Source organism: Pundamilia nyererei, unplaced genomic scaffold (assembly GCF_000239375.1).
Source record: "Pundamilia nyererei isolate P.nyererei 1_Seehausen unplaced genomic scaffold, PunNye1.0 scaffold00083, whole genome shotgun sequence".
NCBI classification, from domain to species: domain Eukaryota; kingdom Metazoa; phylum Chordata; class Actinopteri; order Cichliformes; family Cichlidae; genus Pundamilia; species Pundamilia nyererei.
The window spans coordinates 25,823-45,430 of record NW_005187484.1 but is presented as its reverse complement, the minus strand read 5'-3'; the positions used below and the strand labels follow the sequence as shown (position 1 = coordinate 45,430).

At 40.9% G+C, this 19,608-nt stretch overlaps 1 protein-coding gene across 5 annotated transcripts in view; it reads right to left on the bottom strand.

Moving 5' to 3' along the window:
• The window catches only part of usp2a (ubiquitin specific peptidase 2a), a 54,364-nt gene extending 40,758 nt beyond the window's left edge, over positions 1-13,606 (bottom strand). For 3 of the 5 annotated variants that reach the window (XM_005738295.2, XM_005738294.2, XM_005738292.2), the window contains exons 1-2: positions 11,839-12,037; positions 11,274-11,378 (exon numbers count right to left, since the gene is read on the bottom strand). The gene's annotated coding sequence lies outside the window, so the exon portion shown is untranslated. The other 2 variants (XM_005738296.1, XM_005738293.1) reach the window with 2 other exon arrangements.
• Between the last annotated feature and the right edge of the window lie 6,002 nt (positions 13,607-19,608).

Here is a 19,608-nt window from a genome sequence, read left to right as displayed (position 1 = left end):
GGGGCTGTGAAGTTTCCTGTATGATGGCTCCCTTTCTACCTTGAACTGAACCTCTGCGTACCCATCAAATGCACGCACCTCTCTGTAATCCTGCAGCTGTGTCGCAGCCAAAGACAAAGGGCAACTGAGTGAAACAAGTTTGGGCTCGCCTTGTGGGCTCGCCACTAAAAGTGGAGTGCGAACAACAAGTCGCATCATACATCATGGACACTGTGGATTGATAAGAAAATTACAGTTCCCACTTCTGAAGCGATGTCTCCACGGAAACAACAACACACGCAGAGTCACGAGCAAAAACACACACAAATGCACTCTGGCTACTTCTGCATTTTTGGCCTCCCCTGAGGCTGTGATAACCAGCAGTTACCATAGCTACTGGGCAACAAGCTGCATTTGTTTGCTTGCTACCAACGCATAAAGGACTTAAAAGTAACAGCAGGGCATATTCCATGACCAATTTACACTAAGTATCAGAGCTCTGCATTCTTTTCCTCCCCTTTAGAGCCACCAAGGAAGTGAAAACCCTCTGATTAACAAGTCTCTGTGCAACTGGAAAGTCAGAACGTGGTGAGATAGAATCTAATATGGGAGGCCAGAGGAAAACAACATTGTACTACTGTGAAAGACTTGGCTGTTCTGGTTGGCTTCTACTAAATCTGTATTAACAAAGCTGTCAACAGAGTAGCACAAGTGACTGCATGAGTGCAGTGCAAGAAAGGATTTCAGCAGGTGACTGCTGGCATCGTGCTGGTAAAGAACTGAAGGAGATGAGGTTTCACTTATGGGGCAGGTTTCAGAAAACCAAGCTCAGATGCTTCCTTTCACTAGAGGTAATTGGAAGATGAAGAAAATCAAATCAACTTTAACCCCCCCCCAAACTAACAACACTGATAGACAACGCCATAATTCTCCCTGGGGAAACACAGAGTGTCTGTGGCCTCTTAGTAAAACATGAGGTTAAAGGACCACTACAGTCAGAAGAAGACCTCAACAACAAAAGCCTGATCTTTTTTTTCTGAACTACTTTATATTTAGTGTCCTGGCTCTGTTCTGGGATCTCCCTGCCTTTCCATGTGTGTACATGGAATGCATGAGGAGGGAGGAGAGCAACAACAGAACTTCCGGCAAAGATCAGAGCACACATCAGCGAGAAGCAACATGACACAGTATGAAAGTAGGAGCTGGGGTGAATCTGGCTTTCACTATTAAAGTTACTTTATTAGTAGCTGTGCTGACCAGAGCTGAACAACAACAAGCTCTGCACTTCCTCTGAGGTCAACAGAACATTGAACATTCAACTCCTCGGTTCTGATGAAGAAGCCACTGCATACATATTTACTGTATACATGTTCATCTTTAAACATCTACAGAAAAATAGGGCCCACATGTGACCGTGTGTTCAAAAATCTAATGAGTGGTAAAGTCTCCCTTTCTCACTGATCTCTGCTTCTACTGATAGTTATTTTAGAGACCTGCATAAAGCTTTGACCAAAAAAGGCCCTGTCATCACTATTGTTTAATCCACTGGTCACTAGGGATGGGTATCGTTTAGGTTTTATCCGATACCAGTACCAAACCGGTACTTTTGAAACGGTGCCGGTGCTTAAACGGTGCTCGAACCGGTGCTTAAAGAATGAAGAACACACACTTTGTACAAAAACCTCTCATGTTTAGCTGTTTTTTTGTAAAAAGATAACAATGTTAGCCTTTTCTGCAGCTATAGGGCATATATGGTATCACTCTTGGCAGGAAGCAGTGCTTAAACAATGGGAAAACAAACTTTGTCCAAAAACCTCTCATGTTTAGCTGTTTTCCACTTTTTCTTTGGTAATTTTAGCTTTTTTGGCCAGGGTGAAGGGAGTATCTGCCATCAAACAAGAAGACAGCGTCATGTAACTACGATGGTGTTTGCTAGTTCACCTTACATGCATTAATGTAATAACGTGGTTAGCCTATTCAACGTAAATTACACACGGACAAGTACACACGGAAGCTACTCTCGCAGAGAAGAACGGCTGTTGCTGCCATCATCATCCGTCAGCATTTCTGCTACACTGGCAGGGCTAGGGGCCAGGACTCTCCTCTTTGGGTTTTTGGGGGATGTTGCTAACTCCGGGACCGATAACAGGCACCACACCCGCAGTAGATGTGCTCGGTGTGAGGTCTCGCAGCAAGCTACAAATACGGTACATTTCTCAGCTTTTAAAAAAATGCTATGCGTCACCAGGTGTTTCATCAGATTCGAGGAGTTACCTCCTTTGCACAGTATCACCTTAAAGCACTTGTTGCAGGCTGCTGAGTTTTCATCTTTTGCTGTGAAGTACAGCCAGACTTTTGACCGCTTCGCCTTGGGCATTTTTAATCTGTAGCTCTGCTCTAAAAGAACGTACGTACCAGGGCCCGCCTACTACGCTTGCAAAGGTAAAATGATTGGCTAGAATCCAAAGTGTATGACATCTCAGTAAAAAAAAAAGCACCGAAATAAAGCGAAATGTGCGCTGCTTTTCGGTCTGGTTACTACCGTTTATGTCAGAACCAGGCTCACTCTCAAGCTACTGAGTATTAGACTTAAAATCTCCAGCTGAAAAGCATGAGGCAAAAACACATGGGCCTTATTTTGAATACTCTCTAACTACATGTCATAATCTTTGACGTGTTTATGTCTCTAAGAACCAGGCTCCCTGTCTTGAGTCTTGATTGGTGAGTTTTGGCAAAAACAAGGTATCAAATATATATTTTCTGACTTTTCACCTCTAACCACCACAATTTCTCTTTGAGTTCAGATGACTGTTTCACCGTACTTCCCTTAAGATATTTAAAAGATATCACGTTAATAAGAATAAGATGAAAGGATGGATGGGGTGCCATAAAAACATAAAGCCTCTGGAAATGGCTGTTGTTATTATGAAGGTGCACAAAAAACAAAACAAAAAAAAACAAAAACAAAAAACAAAGAGAGAAATAGGACTAAAATGTGCTCATGCTGTCATTCTAAAAGAGTCAGTGAGTAAGATCTCCTCCCACACCCACTGTCCTCTCAGGCTGTGCCCCTGGACTGGTGGAGGGAAGAAGCAATCTGAAGCTTCCGCTATCCACCAGTGTTGTTGATGGTGCAGGACGTTAAAGGCACCGTGCCTTGGAGTGGTACTGCATGAATGTAACATCAGTACAGACACTCGGGCTGATCTGGAGTGGGAGTGTGTCTGTGTACTGTACTGTAGTAAATGGCAGGCTGAGTCAGTGCATTTCTGAGGAGAAATCTATGTGTAAATTCTATGTGAAACTCACTGCTGGTTCAGGCCCTGTTTCCACAGACAGAAAACATTTTCCCAATTAGGATCCAACTGTATATTGTAGGGTAGACCCTACAATAATACATTCAGAGAAAAAAACCCAACAATCATATGACTCCCTAGGAGCAAGCACTTTGGTGACAGTGGGAAGGAAAAACTCCCTTTTAACAAGAAGAAACTTCTGTTAAAAGGCTCAGTGAGGGGCGGCCAGAAACCAAACCAGATTATTATGACTACTGCCAATCCCACACCTCCCACTTCCATGTGCTATTACTGATGTCCTCATAGTCTGAATGGCAATCAGTTCTTCAGCCTGACATCTTGGTCACTGCCTCATTTGCATCTGGAAGGGGATTCGTTTTATTTAACTCAAACCAATCAAATATTTGTTTTACACTTATTTTCCAATTGTTGATAGCCAAGTCATAGTCTGAGGGAGATGTACCTATTATTAATTCCATCAACAAGACAATGGTAACTATAACAGTTAATAACTTGCAAATATATCAGAAGAAGGCATAAAGTACAATGTGTTAACTTATCTAAAAAAAAAGTTGGGGGAAAAAAACAAAACAAAAAAACCCTCTTACTTTAGATTTACAAACATTTACAAAGAAAAGATTATCTCCCAAAATGATTTTGTTCATTCCTGGCATAAATGTTAATCATCTGCAGTTCATGGAGTAAAGTCTTCAGGATGCCGGACAATTAGGAACAGCAGCTTCCATTGTCCCACTTTGTTTCATTTAGAGCAGCTCACTGCACAGGTTAGCTCATTGGGCGGAGGTGGCCTCCTTGAGTGCTCTATATGCTCAGTTGGAAATTCAGCAAAATTAGGCTTTTTTGTCGCTGTCTATCTTCTGAAATTGAGGATCGAAACTTAACCAAACCAAGGAGTTGAAAGACACCAAACTACCCCACAGAATTGATGGTAACTGAATAGATTTTCCATCTGAAAACTCACTGCTAACATCAAGCTGTTCATAACCACAGTTCATTCGCTGCTGCAAATGAACAAGCTATTTGACATTTAGAAAGGAAAGAACAGACATACTGACTTTTGTCAGACCACCTTTACCACATTTACAAGTAAAATATGTGAACTTAGTAAACTGAAGGCTATTTGGCCCTCACAGCAGTACACTGCAGTGTTGCCATCACCTCAGTATAAACCGACCAGCAGTAGCAGCACAATTCAGCACATGCCAGCAGAAAACATTCTGAAAATAGTCAAAGGAGCTTGCAAAGAAAAGCGTCTGGACTTCTTTAAGTTGCTTGAAGACGTTTCACCTCTCTTCCAAGAAGCTTCTTCAGTTCTAAGGTCAAATGGCGGAGAGTCCTGGATTTAAACCCAGTGGGAGTATCCCCCCAAAGAGGGACAAAAGGACCCCTGATGATCCTCTAATCACCTGAGCCAAGGTGTAAAAATGGGTGTGGGTCCCAATTAGCCAGGGTTTCGGGTGAGCTCATTGTGAAACCTGGCCCCACCTTATCATGCGATTTCCTGAGGTCAGATGGCCCTCTTTCAGCTCCTTGGTTTGGTTAAGTTTCGATCCTCAATTTCAGAAGATAGACAGCGACAAAAAAGCCTAATTTTGCTGAATTTCCAAGTCAATAGTGAGCATATAGAACACTCAAGGAGGCCACCTCTCTCCAATGTTGCAACAACATTGTCATCCCCTATATAGCCAGTGTATCAGAAAAACTCAGGAGAGTTTTCTCCAAGCATCTCTGCCATTTTACCTTAGAAATGAAGAAACTTCTCGGATGAGAGGTGAAACGTCTTCAAGCAACTTAAAGAAGTCCAGACACTTTTCTTTGCAAGCTCCTTTGACTACGATGACCTGGATGACTGAGAACCTTCACAGACATTCAGAAAATAATTTGGTTCTCAAAGGGAAAGATGTTAAAAATCAACAAGAGGAATGTGAGTGACTGCCTCTGAGCTGTGCTGGTTGCTATATATACCCTGAAATGTGAGTAGATAAGAACATGCTGATGCCATTGAAGGCCATACTGACAACCCTACCCTACCTCTCTGTGCCTGTAACAACTGGCTGCCAAGCATATTAAAAGAGGCTCAAGTACTCCTCCATTCCAACAGGCCATAGCTGCACCTTTGCCAGCTGTCCCTAACTAGTCGTTAGATACCAGTCACTTTTGTTTTGACCTCAGCCACATCTTGTGTGTATGGCAGTGCAGTACTGTGTACATGCAGCATTTAAAGCGCTGCACAAAGTAGAAAAGGAAATGAACTGGAGGAATGCACAGTGCTGGCACAAAGATGATACACTGCATAAACCATGAAATTAAAGTAGCAACTAAAAACACTGGGTTCCTAAAAATGCTATGAAAGAAAAAAAATTAACATCTACAATTTTGCTTGTTCCCGGGGCCCTCCAACTGGGCCCGTGGAAACTATGAGAGCTCTGAATTTAACATCTCAGTCACCTTTCATTCTCCATCCTTGAACATACATGAAACACCCCAAAACAGGGCACAGCCCCAAAGCCCTGCATTCAAAGGCTGCAACTGAGGAGCCAGAGTTTCACAGTATCTGCTACCGAGCCTATGCAATATGAAAATCTGAAGAAGAGCAGACCAATTAGCATTCATCACTACTACCATCTGTGGATGACTCACATTGCGGCCATACACACAGCAGTGACCTCAAAGAGGACGGGATCTGGGCTACAGTGATTAATGCTCCAGTCTGTGCAGCTGATTGCTGTAATTCTTCATTCATTAAGCAAATTGAAATAATAATAGTGGCCAAATAATAATTGGCCAAACAAACACCTATCATGCTCTGACAGTCCGCTGCCTGAGTGATGCTAAGTGACTCACTGGACAAGCTCAAGCGTAACTAGTTAAAACTCCCAGCTCAGAGTTCAAACAGAATAAAGCACCAGCACTGTCAGAGCCTTGGATTACTTTAGATTTGAAAGTATTTTATCCAGTAATTCATGCTGCTGATAAACACTTTATAGACTGGCCCAATTCAAGCAAAAACCAACATACTGCTAAGTCTCCTGTGCTGATCCAGCTCCTTTTGACGCTGATGTTTCACTGAAACAGAAACTGACACATAAAAATATGTATGACTGATAATTCAGTCAGACTGATATATAACACTATTCAATTACTAAAGATCTATTGTGAACTGGTGTTCTGCAGGGATCAATTCTCAGTCCACTTATTTTTAGCACTGATCTGTTTTATGGCAAAACACTATAAAGTACAAGCAATTAAAAGCTGACAGTTGTGTTTTTTTATGCATAAAGACATCCTGTTGATTGGCTGTGCCACATAAACAGAAGGTTAGAATACCAGGTTGGTGAGGCTTCTGGGCTCACAGCCAGAACTGTGCACCTAAGATGCTCATGTTAGAATATCCCTTCTCAATGGCTTCATACAGAGTCAATAGTATAGACTTTCTGAAACTAAGCTTTTAAAGCAGTCTGAAGCCTGACATTACTTAGACATACACTGACCTTATTATTTTATGACTTTAGGTCATGAACATCTACCAGTGTAATAGTAAATGAATGACAGAGAATAATGAAAATGACAGTATGTCCCCTAAAGGCAGATAGAGTGTACATTTCTCCAGGGTTAACTTTTCTTTACTGTTTCGCTGTAACTTTTGGGATGGATTTTACTCCTGACACAATTGAAATCCACTGTGAAGTTAGCAAGGTCAGTTTTTGCCATTAAGATAACAAAATCAACCAGAAATAAGGTTGCAGATCAACTGCAACATGGGGCTGTTTTTCCATAGACTTTTGTATAACCAGACCAGTGGAATTGCCCCCTGCTGCCATTAGAAGAAAAAAAAGCACTTTCATATTGGCTTCATTTTTTTTTAGATTCAAACCTTTGTCAAAGTCCTTCAAAAAGCAAGTCTTGCTACTCAGTGGCTATCTGCATGCAAATTAGGGACATTCACGGTATACCGGCATAATGTTAGGCAATGATAAGAAAATGAAATATCACAATAGAATATGGGTAAAACCTTTGTTTTCATACGCACATGGCGGAAAGACGATGGCAGCGATGGAGAATGAGAAGGGCAAAAGCGGATCGTTGAATGAAACAGATTAACCTGAATTGGTTTGAAAAAATGGTGCAACTTCAGTGATGTGGAACTGGTTTGGTTTTTGTCTGTCAGATACCCACCAAAGCACATTTTTACGTATGGTTTTTTTTTTTTTGTAGAACATGCAAGTGGGCCGTCGTTATTACAGTATTTTTCAGACTTTAAGGTACTCTTAAAGCCTTTAATTTTCATGGCGCTCAAAAATCTGTTAAAAAATGTTTTAGTACCACTTTGGTAAGCTATGAAGCTGCACCGCTTGATGGATTGTTGGAGTATTACGGCTATCGTAGTCAGGAGCCTCGCAGAGTAATACGTACTGTGCTTCAACATAATATTACCGTATTGTGTGTGTGTAAGGACCCCAAAATGGCACCTGTTAAGAGACATGCGTATGAAGCGCATTTTAAACTCAAGGCTATCAGTTGCGCAGTAGAACATGGGAATAGAGCAGCTGCGAGAGAATTCAGCATTAATGAATGAATGGTACAGAAGTGGAGGAAGCAAGAAGAATGAGCTGAGTAAAGTTTGACTTATCTGACTGTTTTGTTTCGCTTAATGTGCCTTATAATTCTGTGCACTTTATGGTCCGAAAAATACGTATTTGACTTATTTATTTGGCTCACTGCAGTTTCATGTTGCAAAGCACCTCTTCTAAACTTTTGTGGATATTATACATGATTATGCTCAGGATATGTCAGCCCATTTCCACTGAAAATGCCTTTTGGTTAAATTGTCAGCAAGGAATTTGCCTTTGCACTGTTAAATTTTTATATAGCTGCTTGTTTAAGTGAAGATGAATTGATGGGCGGTGTTTTCACTAATAAAGTTGTGGAGTTGTGAAGTATTTTGTCTGGCATCTGTTATGTCGTCAGTTATATATAATTTTCAAATATATGTCGTGATAAATATTTTTGGCCATATTGCCCTGCCTTAATTCAAATTACCAGAAAACTGCTTAAAGTTTGGTATAAAATCTGGGTTTTAAAAGAATCAGCAACCACCACTTTTGCCTTCACTGAATTCTCCCATAGGATTCAGTGAGTCTCTCACTCTCTAATAATGCCTTCAACACAGTTAATGTTAGTCCGCTTTAAAAATCATCTGAAAAAACTGTTGTTTTCTATGGCTTTGTCTTGGTTTTATACCATCCTTTGTTCTTCTAAAATCTGAAAAGAAATCCATACACATGTCTTTAAAGTGGTGCCCTATAGAAACATATGAACATGTTACCAGCATTGTATCACATAAAAGCTACACTGTACAGCAGTTTTGTCTAATGTAGTGGAAATGTGTTGAATATTGGAAGGCTGTTCTATGATACTGGCATCAGAACCTTTTAGCTGTCCCTTTAATGGCACAGTGTGCATTAGGGGTGGGTGATAGAAACTATATACGATAGAAACAATATAAATTTGGCCAACGATAGAGATTTTGACTATACCGCAGAGTAGGGCTGCTCGATTATGGCAAAAATGATAATCACGATTATTTTCACTGAAATTGAAATCTCAATTATTTGACGATATTTATTTAACCCTTACGACCTACTATAGAACCAAGTCCGCCAGAGCTTATATTATTTAATTTTTTTTACATGTTGTAGTGCCATTTGTGGGAGCATTTCAAGTTGCTATACATCAATACAACTGTTATAGCCCATATTGTAATAATATGTATGCATTAAGTCCATAGTAATTACATAAATTGCAAAAAAGTACAATAAACTACAAAAAAATTGAAAATCGTTTTTGTTTTTTTTACATATATTTCTACTTGGAGAAATTTAAGAGGTTTATCCCTCAAAACTTGAAATACAAAAAAGTTGCAAAAAATAGTTTCTCACCACAGGAAATTTATTTTGAGTGTCTTCATAGTTTTATTTTGGAGATACACCAATTTTTATATACTGCAGGAAAAACGAAAAAACAATCCTATGATGCAAATTTGCAAAGAAAACAGCAGGTGCATCAAAATAAACTATTTCCAGCAGTGCAATTCGAGTTCTAAGCATCCCAGAAACTATTCAGAAAAGTATAGAGTTAAACATGACTTATAAAAACACCAGTATAGGCAATTAAGGCCTACAAGTAAAAAACTATATATTTAGCAAGTTTTCAGACCCGCTAAAAAAAGAAACGTGAAAGCCCTTATTGCTTTTACTCTCAACAAGCAGCGGGTGCTGTAACGCAGTCAGTTCTTCTTTTACTCTTTTACTCTTATGCTGTTTTGTGGATCACAAGGTTTAAAACTACTTATAAACACACACACAAAGTAACTCCACCAGAGTGCCTATTTCGGGTCACTTTTGCCGGTCCAAGCCCGGGTAAAGGAGCAGGGTTGGAATTGTGACATTAAAAAAACAATAATTGCTAAAAGAAATTTAATTTGTAGTTCTAAATAAATTCTAAATGCATTTAGGACGTTTTTTACTCACTTTATGTCTCTTCCACGATGTTATTTCTCTCTCCAACAACATAGGTTGCAATTAGATTAGCATGACCAATTATGCAAATTTGGCGATGACGTCATTTAGCGACTTCTAGCGACTTTTAGGACAACCAATAGCGATTTTCCTTACTGAGGAGTTGGCAACACTGCTGACTCTGTTTCACTGTGGGAAGTGTTATGAACAGCTGATTGGATCGGCAAAGCGTGTTTCTGGAATATTATGTTTTTGTTCCTGCAAGCGCTTTTTATGCAATTTTTGCAAAGCTTTATGTGGAAGGACACCGTGACCGAGGACAAGCTGATGGCATAAGATGTAAGTACAACTCCTCCGGTTTCATATGCAAAACAAATTATTGCGCTAGCTTACACGGTTCAGGTTCTACAGGGATTTAAAAATAGTTACACAAAACGGAGCGTGCTGCTCTGACCGGCTTTAAAGGGTTAACGATGACAACGTATTGAATAATGACTTTAAAAAATAATATAAAATAGTGTGCAACACCACTGAAGTTTTTTTACCTCTCTTTTCAACCAACGGCAGTCACTCTCCTCTCCAAATAACTTCTGCTTAGCTTTCCGAGCTTCCCTCGGGTCCTCTTAATCAGCGGTCTCCAACCTTTTTTGCGCCACGGACCGGTTTATGCCCGACAATATTTTCACGGACCGGCCTTTAAGGTGTCGCGGATAAATGAGGGAGGGGCTAATAATCGGCTCAGTCATTTTTAATGATCGTTGAAAGCCCAGATCGTAATCGTGATTAAAATTCGATTAATTGAGCAGCCCTACCGCAGAGCTGTACGTTTTAATTAGTTTCAAAAATCTCTCACTCAGAACCTGAAGGAGTTTTGGACCCAGATTACTCCGCAAAGCTCCTTACTACGGCAGCCATAATGCTCTGACAATCCATCAAGCAGTGGGGCTTACCAAAGTTGTACTAAAACATTTTTTAACAGATTTCTGCACGCCCAAATCGATTTGAGGTCAGTAAGCACAACCAGAATTCATACATAAGGCACACTCTCGATTTTTGAGAAAATTAAAGGATTTTAAGTGTGCCTTATAGTGTGGAAAATACATTATACAGAAAAAAAAGAATATATCGCGATATATATCGTTACCGCACATGCTTCAAATTCTATCGCAATATGAATTTTAGGCCACATCGCCCAGCCCTAGTGTGCATGTTATAATAGTGTTGTAAGCTGAGAATAAATTGATTTGCAAGATCAATGTTCTAGTTTAGACATTTGTGTGTGTCACTGAATGAGCAGATTAAACACACCACGTAACTTATTTTTATAACTTTCCCTTACTTTCTGTCGGTAAATCTGCTGTGATGCATGTAAACCTTGCAATCGCTGACATGATAGCAGGACTGATATAGCAGCTGGGACAGAGTTGTGTGTCCAAAGGCATCTGTGTGAAGTAATTACCTGCCGTATTTGTAGCGGTGTGTGTCAGTCCCTGCAGACTGTGATGGCTCTGGGGCAGCTCATCCTACTGTTGCTCCCCTATAGTCTATGCACATGCACACGCTCCTGTGGAAACACACAGGCACACAGGATTAAAACCACCCTGACGCCAGAAAGAAGCATCTTATGAACGCGTCTGCCTCTCAAGACAAGTTGCCGCACTTTCACACAAGCTGTTCGAGCGTGACGTGAGCGTGCAAGCAGTCAACACATGTTCCGGATTTCATGTCTTACCATTAAAGATTGATGGCTTTCTCCCAGTTGGACTATCAAATCCAGAAAGGTTGCTCATTATAAAGCCCAGCAAAGCTAAGACTGTCTAACTGTATATTTCTGGTGAGTGCGCTGCCAGAAGCTCTTCTACTCATGCGAGCAAACTCCAGAAGTTTCTGAAAGGTTATCCCCTATCCTCCTAGACGAGCCTTGTTCTACAGCTGAGCGAGCAGCCCGCACTGTATATGTCAACTTTTCAAGCAGATACCTAAGAGAAGAAAAGGACGAAGAGCAGCAGGTTTAAGAGGCTCACCCTTGATGTTCTGAGAGGCCAGGCCAACAGACAAAAGGCAACCGGGTGCCAGTTTAGTTTGGGACTCTGTGGGTAACGGAGTGCGAGGGAGCAGCGTGAGCACAGCACTGCAGAATGCCACCGATCGAGTTACAGAGTCAGTAAATATAGCAGCCGCCTATGACCTCCATGGGTCACTCAACACTCACTGGCATTCCACTTTGCTCTTAAAGGACTCCATGGGCATCTCTGAGCTTCTCAGTAACAGTAACTACATTTTATTTGTGTGTGTGTGTGTGTGTGTGTGTGTGTGTGTGTGTGTGTGTGGCAAGCTGTACACAGCCCCAGTAAATAGATGGCTCTTAAATAGTACCTAATAGAGGGAGACTGCTCAATATTGTTGATGGAGGCTGACAGCCACTCACTCTGGCCACATGTTTATATGACACTGGTATCCAGATAACAAAAAGCTAATACGTGAGCAGCAGAGAGGACCAGATGAAGTGGAGTATGTTGTACTGTGTTGACGTACGTTTGCAGGACAATGGAAAAAGACAGACGCGGCTCTGTGGTGGATGGGCTCTGTGAGGGGTGTAGCGTTACATGACACTGACACTGAGATGAGATGGCGCTGGTACCGGTGTTGCCAGGCTCGCTGCACTGCGGTGTGGGACTTAACGTGGCTCCTGAAGGGACCGATTTGATGCAAAATATGATGTACGCGCATTTTAAATGCCGCTCATTAATAGTGGGGGATGACGTTATTCCGCGCGTGATTAGATAGCCAGTCAGACCCCGGGTGCGTTGCTCGGTAATGGAATGGGAGGCTTGCGGTGCTGTCCGTGAAGGGGGAGGGGGTGGTGGGGTGTTTAGGGGCAATAGACAGACCGAAAACTTGTCATCCCCAGAGGAGGCGACGCACAAACTTAATACAGCGCGTATTAACTAACCTGGATACTGATTTCGTCTTTATATAAGCACGTGACCACGACGTATTGGTCAGTTAATTAGCTGTCTTGCTAGCTTACTATAGTCAACAGTAACGGTGCAGTGTAGCCAAGACAGTAGCACTGTGTCAGAGTACCGCGTCAAACTGTACTGTGTAAGCATATTAATGCAGCAAGCACGCAAATTTCACGTGTCATAACACAGTACTTCCAAACCTACTAGGGTAGTATTCTTCGCACACGTATATCCAAAAGAAAAATTAAGACTTCATTTGACGAACTTTTAGAGTTTGTTCGGGGTTATCAGCCTTGCAGCATAGCTTCGGGCAATGAGCATCCTTGTACTAAAACTTGAAAATATACTAAAAAAAGACAGCAGTTACACTACCACAACTGATACCGAATATTTAACCGCCACGCTGTTACTTCTAAAATGCGCTAGATTGTTTTTAGTGCCGTTTATATGTTAATTTCCCCTCACAAAGCAAACTTAACATTCTCTGAGTTCGATGGGAGTTCGGTTTGTGCTTCTGTCCATACGAAAGAACAGCACCTATCAGGGTTATGGTGGTGTCAGGTAACTGCATACACTCACCCCGCAATTGGAGAACATCCCAATCCAAACGGGCAGGGAAGCGCCACTCAAAAGTACCTCTGTGGTCGCTTTTAGAGCATCGCTATTAACATTAGACTGGAAGCTTGCCCTGCAGGCGATTTAATCAAGAGTACGCTGGTATTCAGCCATATCCTCCTTCCAGTGCAGTTGTAGAGTTTCAACAACCAAGTAACGGTTCTTTTCGCTTTAACGGTGACGTCAGTCGGTCAACGAAGCTTTTTTCTGATTGGTTCATACCTCTATTTGAGCGTCACTAGCTAACGGAGTGAACCGCCTCCTACACCGTCGTCATGGCAATGAACGTAAACATCAGAGATTTCTTTCATTGAAAACAATGCCATGTTCAAGCGCGTCGAAGAGAGCTGGCGATACCCGTGATTTAATCAAAAATTAAATGCTATTCTGATAGCTTTCCAGTAGGTATTATTAGTATTACAAATAATAGTGAAAATAGTATCTTTAATTAGATCAGCTTGCGGGGAAAAAAGTCAAAGCCTACACAACAAGTTCATTATCCTAATGCAACTGAAGCCGTCACCTTATGATCAGAGCCCTTGAGTAAGTCAATGGCTCTGTCTAAGATAGCTGAGATGTGTTATGTAAAAGTACCCAGGAAACTGTGGTCATTTCTTGTCTTTTCTTTTCATAATGAGTGGACACGTGCTACTTTTTATTGAGGATATAGGGGGAATAATAATAATTGATTTAAGTACATAAATTCCATAAGTACATACACACTTTAGTACCTACCTTGAAATGTGTTGAGTTTGTAATCAGGCAGCGGAGGCGACGTCTGGGTTCAACACTTATTTCAGGCTTTACGTCACTCCATCTTTTTTACCTCTCTACTTTCTTCTTCTCCCCTCTCTCTTACCCAGCCTCATTAGCGGCACCCCTGGTCTGACAGGGTAACAGCATGTACTAATTTGCTTCCCTTATTATAGAACCTTGTAAACACAACAAAATGAAAAACAAAACTGTTACAGACAGTACTGGACACAAAATCTGTGAACTGCTTCAAGCTCATAGTCAACCAAAAATCAAATAGCCACTAATTACAAACCAAGATTTGTGGAAGAGCATCTCTCAATGTATGTATTCAAGTATGGCTGACCTTGAAGCAGATGGGCCACAGCAGCAGAAGACCACACTGGTTGCAAATCCTTTCAGCTAAGAACTGAAAATTGAAGCTACAATTACCATTGACTCACCAATCAATCATCTCGGAGGATAGTCTGAAAAAGAGAAACTCTCAGAGGCTCCTTGGTGTGAGAGATCCGAAGAGAAAGGACAGACTGCTTTGAGCTGATAGAAAGGCAACCGAAAATAACCATTCATTACAACAAAGGTCTACAGAAGAGCATCTCTTAAAGCAGCTGGGCTACAGCAGCAGAAGAGCAAGGATCTAAGGTTACAATTTTCAAAGGCGCACCAAAATGGGACAAGAGAAGACTGGAAAAACGTTGCCTGCTCTGAAGAGCCTGAATTTCGGCTGCAACATATGGATGGTAGGGGCAGAATTTGGTGTAAGCAACATGAAAGCATGGATCCATCCCGCCTTGTACCATCCATTCAGGCTGCTGCTGGTGGTGTAAGGGTGTAGGGGATATTTTCTTGGCACACATTATCAACTGAGCATTGTGTCAATACCACAAGCAATCTGAGTTTTGTTGCTGAGCATGTCCATCCCTTTATGACCATAGTGTACCATCTTCTGATGCTTGCTTCCAGCATGATAATGCCCCGTGTCACAAAGCTTCCAGCATCTATGCCATGAAGGATTAATGCAGTTCTGAAGGCAAAAGAGGGTCCAACCTGGTACTACTGTGTTCAATTAGTGTAAAGAAAAACACATAAATGGCACCAGATAATTATTCATATGCTTGGTTTCTGGTATTCTGTATTGCTTTCAAAAATTATTTGGTATTATTTCTTATTTAATATCATCCCCGCTGGCTCAGCACATATATAGACATCATATATTCTGATGCACTCTGGGTGTTTGCCTGAGTCCAGTCAGTGTGTCTTTTAAATGTACATCGATTGTTTTTAGACACTGATGAAGAATTAATTTAGTTTCATTTATAAAACTCTGGACTTTAATCTTTTAAAATAGTGTTTTCTGTCCTCATTTCTGCATGTTCAAAACATGAACTTGAATCCTTCCAATCATCATTGTTATCTTATTAAGTACAACAGAAAACAAAACTGGGCAACACTTCCTGAAGATTGATTAGAAAACCAGCAACAACACAGTTTAAAATTTTAAAAACTTGCTTGTATCTTACTGAGTTTTCAGACTAAGGGGGGAAAAGCCCTTGAAAAAACCTCCACCCCCTTATTTTTCAGTCTTGTCTGGTTATTGTCCTAGAAAAAAAGAGACTGTTTCTGCTGACTGAGATCACATTTATACAGAGTTGTAATTGCCATCTTGTGCTGGATTTGTTTCCCCCTGTTGGTCAACAGTAATTTGCACTGATTAGAGGTTTTCAGAAAGGAACAACCTCTTTTTCTCTTTGACACACGCCTGACAAAGACATGCATCAAAACCCAGCCTTTGTATAAATGTCTAGAGAATCAAAGTATAGTAACTGTAGCCAGATAATGATAGATAATTCCAGTTTAATATTTTTTCTCCTGGTCTGGCTCTTAAAAATGCTGGGATGTGCTCACACTTACTCTCTTTTCTGGTAATCAGGTCAAGTGTAAAAGATTCAGTGGTGGTATGGATTCATTAGTCATATTTTGGGAGTGAGAGAAAAAGATGGACTTAGAGTGAGTAATGCTCCTCTGGTTCATTCATTTTTTTGAATTGGTGGGGAATAAATGAACATGGTCTAAACCAGGCCTCAAGGCTGGTGTCATGCAGGTTTTAGCTGTGTCCTTGATCCAACACAGCTGATTTAAATGGCTAGATTACCTCCTCAACATATCTTGAAGTTCTCCAGAGGCCTGGTAATAAACTAGTCATTTGATTCAGGTGTATTGACCTAGGGTGATATCTAAAACGTGCAGGACACCAGCCCTTGAGGCCTGGAGTTCCCCACTCCTGGTCTAAATAATAGCAAGGCATGTCCCCTGTGCCCCCAAGAATGGTCACTGGGATCACCTATCAACGAGGATTTGCCAGTAGATGTTGTATTATATTGTTTGCTAAGTTGCTGCACTCTGGCAGCACATCAGGCTGGAGTATCTGAGTGTCTGCATCAAAGTGAGTCATAAAATCATACTGCGGTATAACCATGAAATCATATCATGAGATACAGTCAAAACCTTTGACATGTATCCAAAGCTGCTGCTGCTGTGAATGAAGAAACAGTGTCACACACTGAGGAGGGAAACTGCCATTTATTACCATTCAGTGATGCATTCTTCCCTGCATATACTAAGACAAGACAGATGACTCATTCTGATCCACTCAAGACTTCCTATAGGCTCCTACAAAACAAGTGGTTATGCTTTAAATACCACAGATAGTCCCAAGTTATCGTCAAGTGACTTGATGAGCTTAAATACTGAGTGGGTGGGAACAAACCAACAAAGAATCTGTGACACTATAATCAAAGCCCCAATCTGAGATCCAGGATCCACTTTTGAAGGCAGGTGATGACTCAAGCAGTGCACTTACTATTATGGCAAATGTCTATTTTGTTTTCACAGGTTCCCATTCAAACATGGATGCGCTGTAAATAAAGCTGCTGCATGTCTGACGTCACATGTTGACTTTTTAACTAAGCAAAGCAAATACAGATGCTTATTTTGTCCATTTCAGCAGGCAGGCCCAATAGCCATGTAACCGAATAACATTTCTGCATGAGTTAAACTATAAATTAAACTATAAACATAAATTACCCAACTCCAAAAAAGTGGACATACTCCTTTAAATATCACATTTGTGTTAATGTACAGAAAGAGGTGAAAATGTTAATAATGATAGCAGCAAATAGAAACACGAGTGCTGTGGAGTGTCTCCAGCTCTGTTATAGAGGTTTCCCAGTAGAACAGCTGAGTGATTAATGGAAGGTGACTATAGGAAGCCTCACTGTACGATTCTTTGGGGCCAATACCAAATAATGAGGTTTATGGTCCAGTTAGGCTGAGTAGTGCAATAACTGCAGCAAAAAACAGTGTGACCAAAGAAAACAAGGGCTGCACTCATGACACGTCAGAGAGTTTTAAGCTGGGATTTTGTTCCCCCTTAAAGGCCTCGAAAAGCTATTTTGTAAACCAGATTCAGATTAGGAATGATGGGGTCCCACATGAAGATATTTTTTTGTCACTGTTAGAAATATGGCCATTAATTTTTTAGTTATATAGACAGTATAGCAAATGGGTGAAGCTCACAGGTCTGAAAAGTGAAGCCAACAAGGAATCCTTCTGAACCTGGATTCCTTTCACTCATCTGCCCTGTGGTTCCACTGAGGTTGTAAGTGTATGGGAAAACTACTGTTGACTCCCTCGCCCTGTAACCTCTTTAAAAGCTTTACTGATGAATTTATTGGCTCAATAACCAGTTTAATTTCATTTGGGCGTAGCATTCAGTCCATTTTGTGCATCTCAGTGGTTATCAGAATCAGAGAGGAGGATTATGCTCATTATCTGATCAGTTGTAAGTTGTTAGCTAGTGAGTGTGCATGGTCAATCCTCCAGGTAAAGACATCCCAGAAAGTTGATTCTGTTCATCTGGACGTAGCGTTTTCACTGGGAGAAACGTTTCGTCACTCATCCAAGTGACTTCTTTGGTCTGCAGGTTTCCCCCACCTTATTTACATGAAAAAGGAACAACCATTTCTGAATAGAGGAGGGGGCCTGAGGGTACATTTTTCACCATGTTACTGTGCTGTGATTGTTGCCATTCCTCAACTCTGTTGGCACGGTAGGTAGCTGTCCCTCTGTGATCACTGGTCATGACAATTTGCATATTAACGATCATAGCTGAGCTCGTGGGCCATTGTTGGTCAGTGGTGCTATCTTCATAATTATGCAAACCAACTGTTTATAAGGTTGAGGAAACCCACAGTTATTTGACATAGTAGAAGTCACGTGGATGAGTGATAAAATGTTCCTCCTACTTAAACCTCAACACCCAGTTGAACAGAATCAACCTTCTGGCAATGAGTGTGCAGAGTCAGAGTCAGAGCCACCCCTCACTTGTCACAAAGTACACAATATTCAAAACACCAACATGGCAACATAGAAAACACTCATCTTAAGGCTTCCTAACAGGATTTTACTAACCAGTGGCTGATGTCATGGTGGCTAGCTTCATCTTTTATACCATCTGTAATTTGGATCATTCAGAATTTCAATCAGAATGTGATGTGTAACAATTTAATGGAACCCCACATAGTACATTTAATGAGGAAAAAATGTGTAAATTCATACTCTTTATTCCATGCTTACTGATTTCCAAATGGACTTCTCATAACAGAGGACAACAAGCGGTGAGTTTAAACAATTTTATGTTGTTTACGGATACATTTAATACTGGATATTTTGTAGTTTTTTATTGCAGTTACTGTGCTTTTGACACCAAAATCCATCTTTCAGATTAACAGGTGTAAGGAAACCCTTTCCTCGTTATTTTGAGAACCCAAGTGGATTCACACCGTCAAGGCCCAATTATTGCCATCTTGGCTACATAGGGGAAAGGCAGGGACAACTGAAAAAAATTCAACCATAGGAGGACATGTCATCAGCCCAGATGACAATGTCATGGCTAGTTAGTTTTTTTCATGGCATTGTAGGTAAGACCACCTTACATATGCTGTGGTGTTTTTATGTGTTAAAATGGTATGTTAAAGAGTTTAGTATTATATGCGGCCAGATGATCAACATTATTCAATAAAGAACAAAACACTGTAGGGAACAGATTAGGAACCCAAGAGCACAGTAAAACCCTGAGAGTATGGATTTACACATTATGATCTCATCTTTGATCAGTGCTTTATTAGTTGTGAATCCCTGTTACAGAGAGGTACTGAAAATCAGTGATTACTTTTCACTGATTTTAAGGGCTATAAACTGGCTTAGACACTATGTTCAGTAAGCTGGGTTCCCAGTAAATGACATTAAGAAAAAAATGTTCAACAATAAATTTACATCAACATTTAAAATCTGAGCACTTTTTACTCTTGGACTTTGGCAGCTTTGCATAATCTATCTTATGCAATTCTTCAGTGCAGCACCAAGTTCATCTCTCTCTCTCTCTCTCTCTCTCTCTCTCTC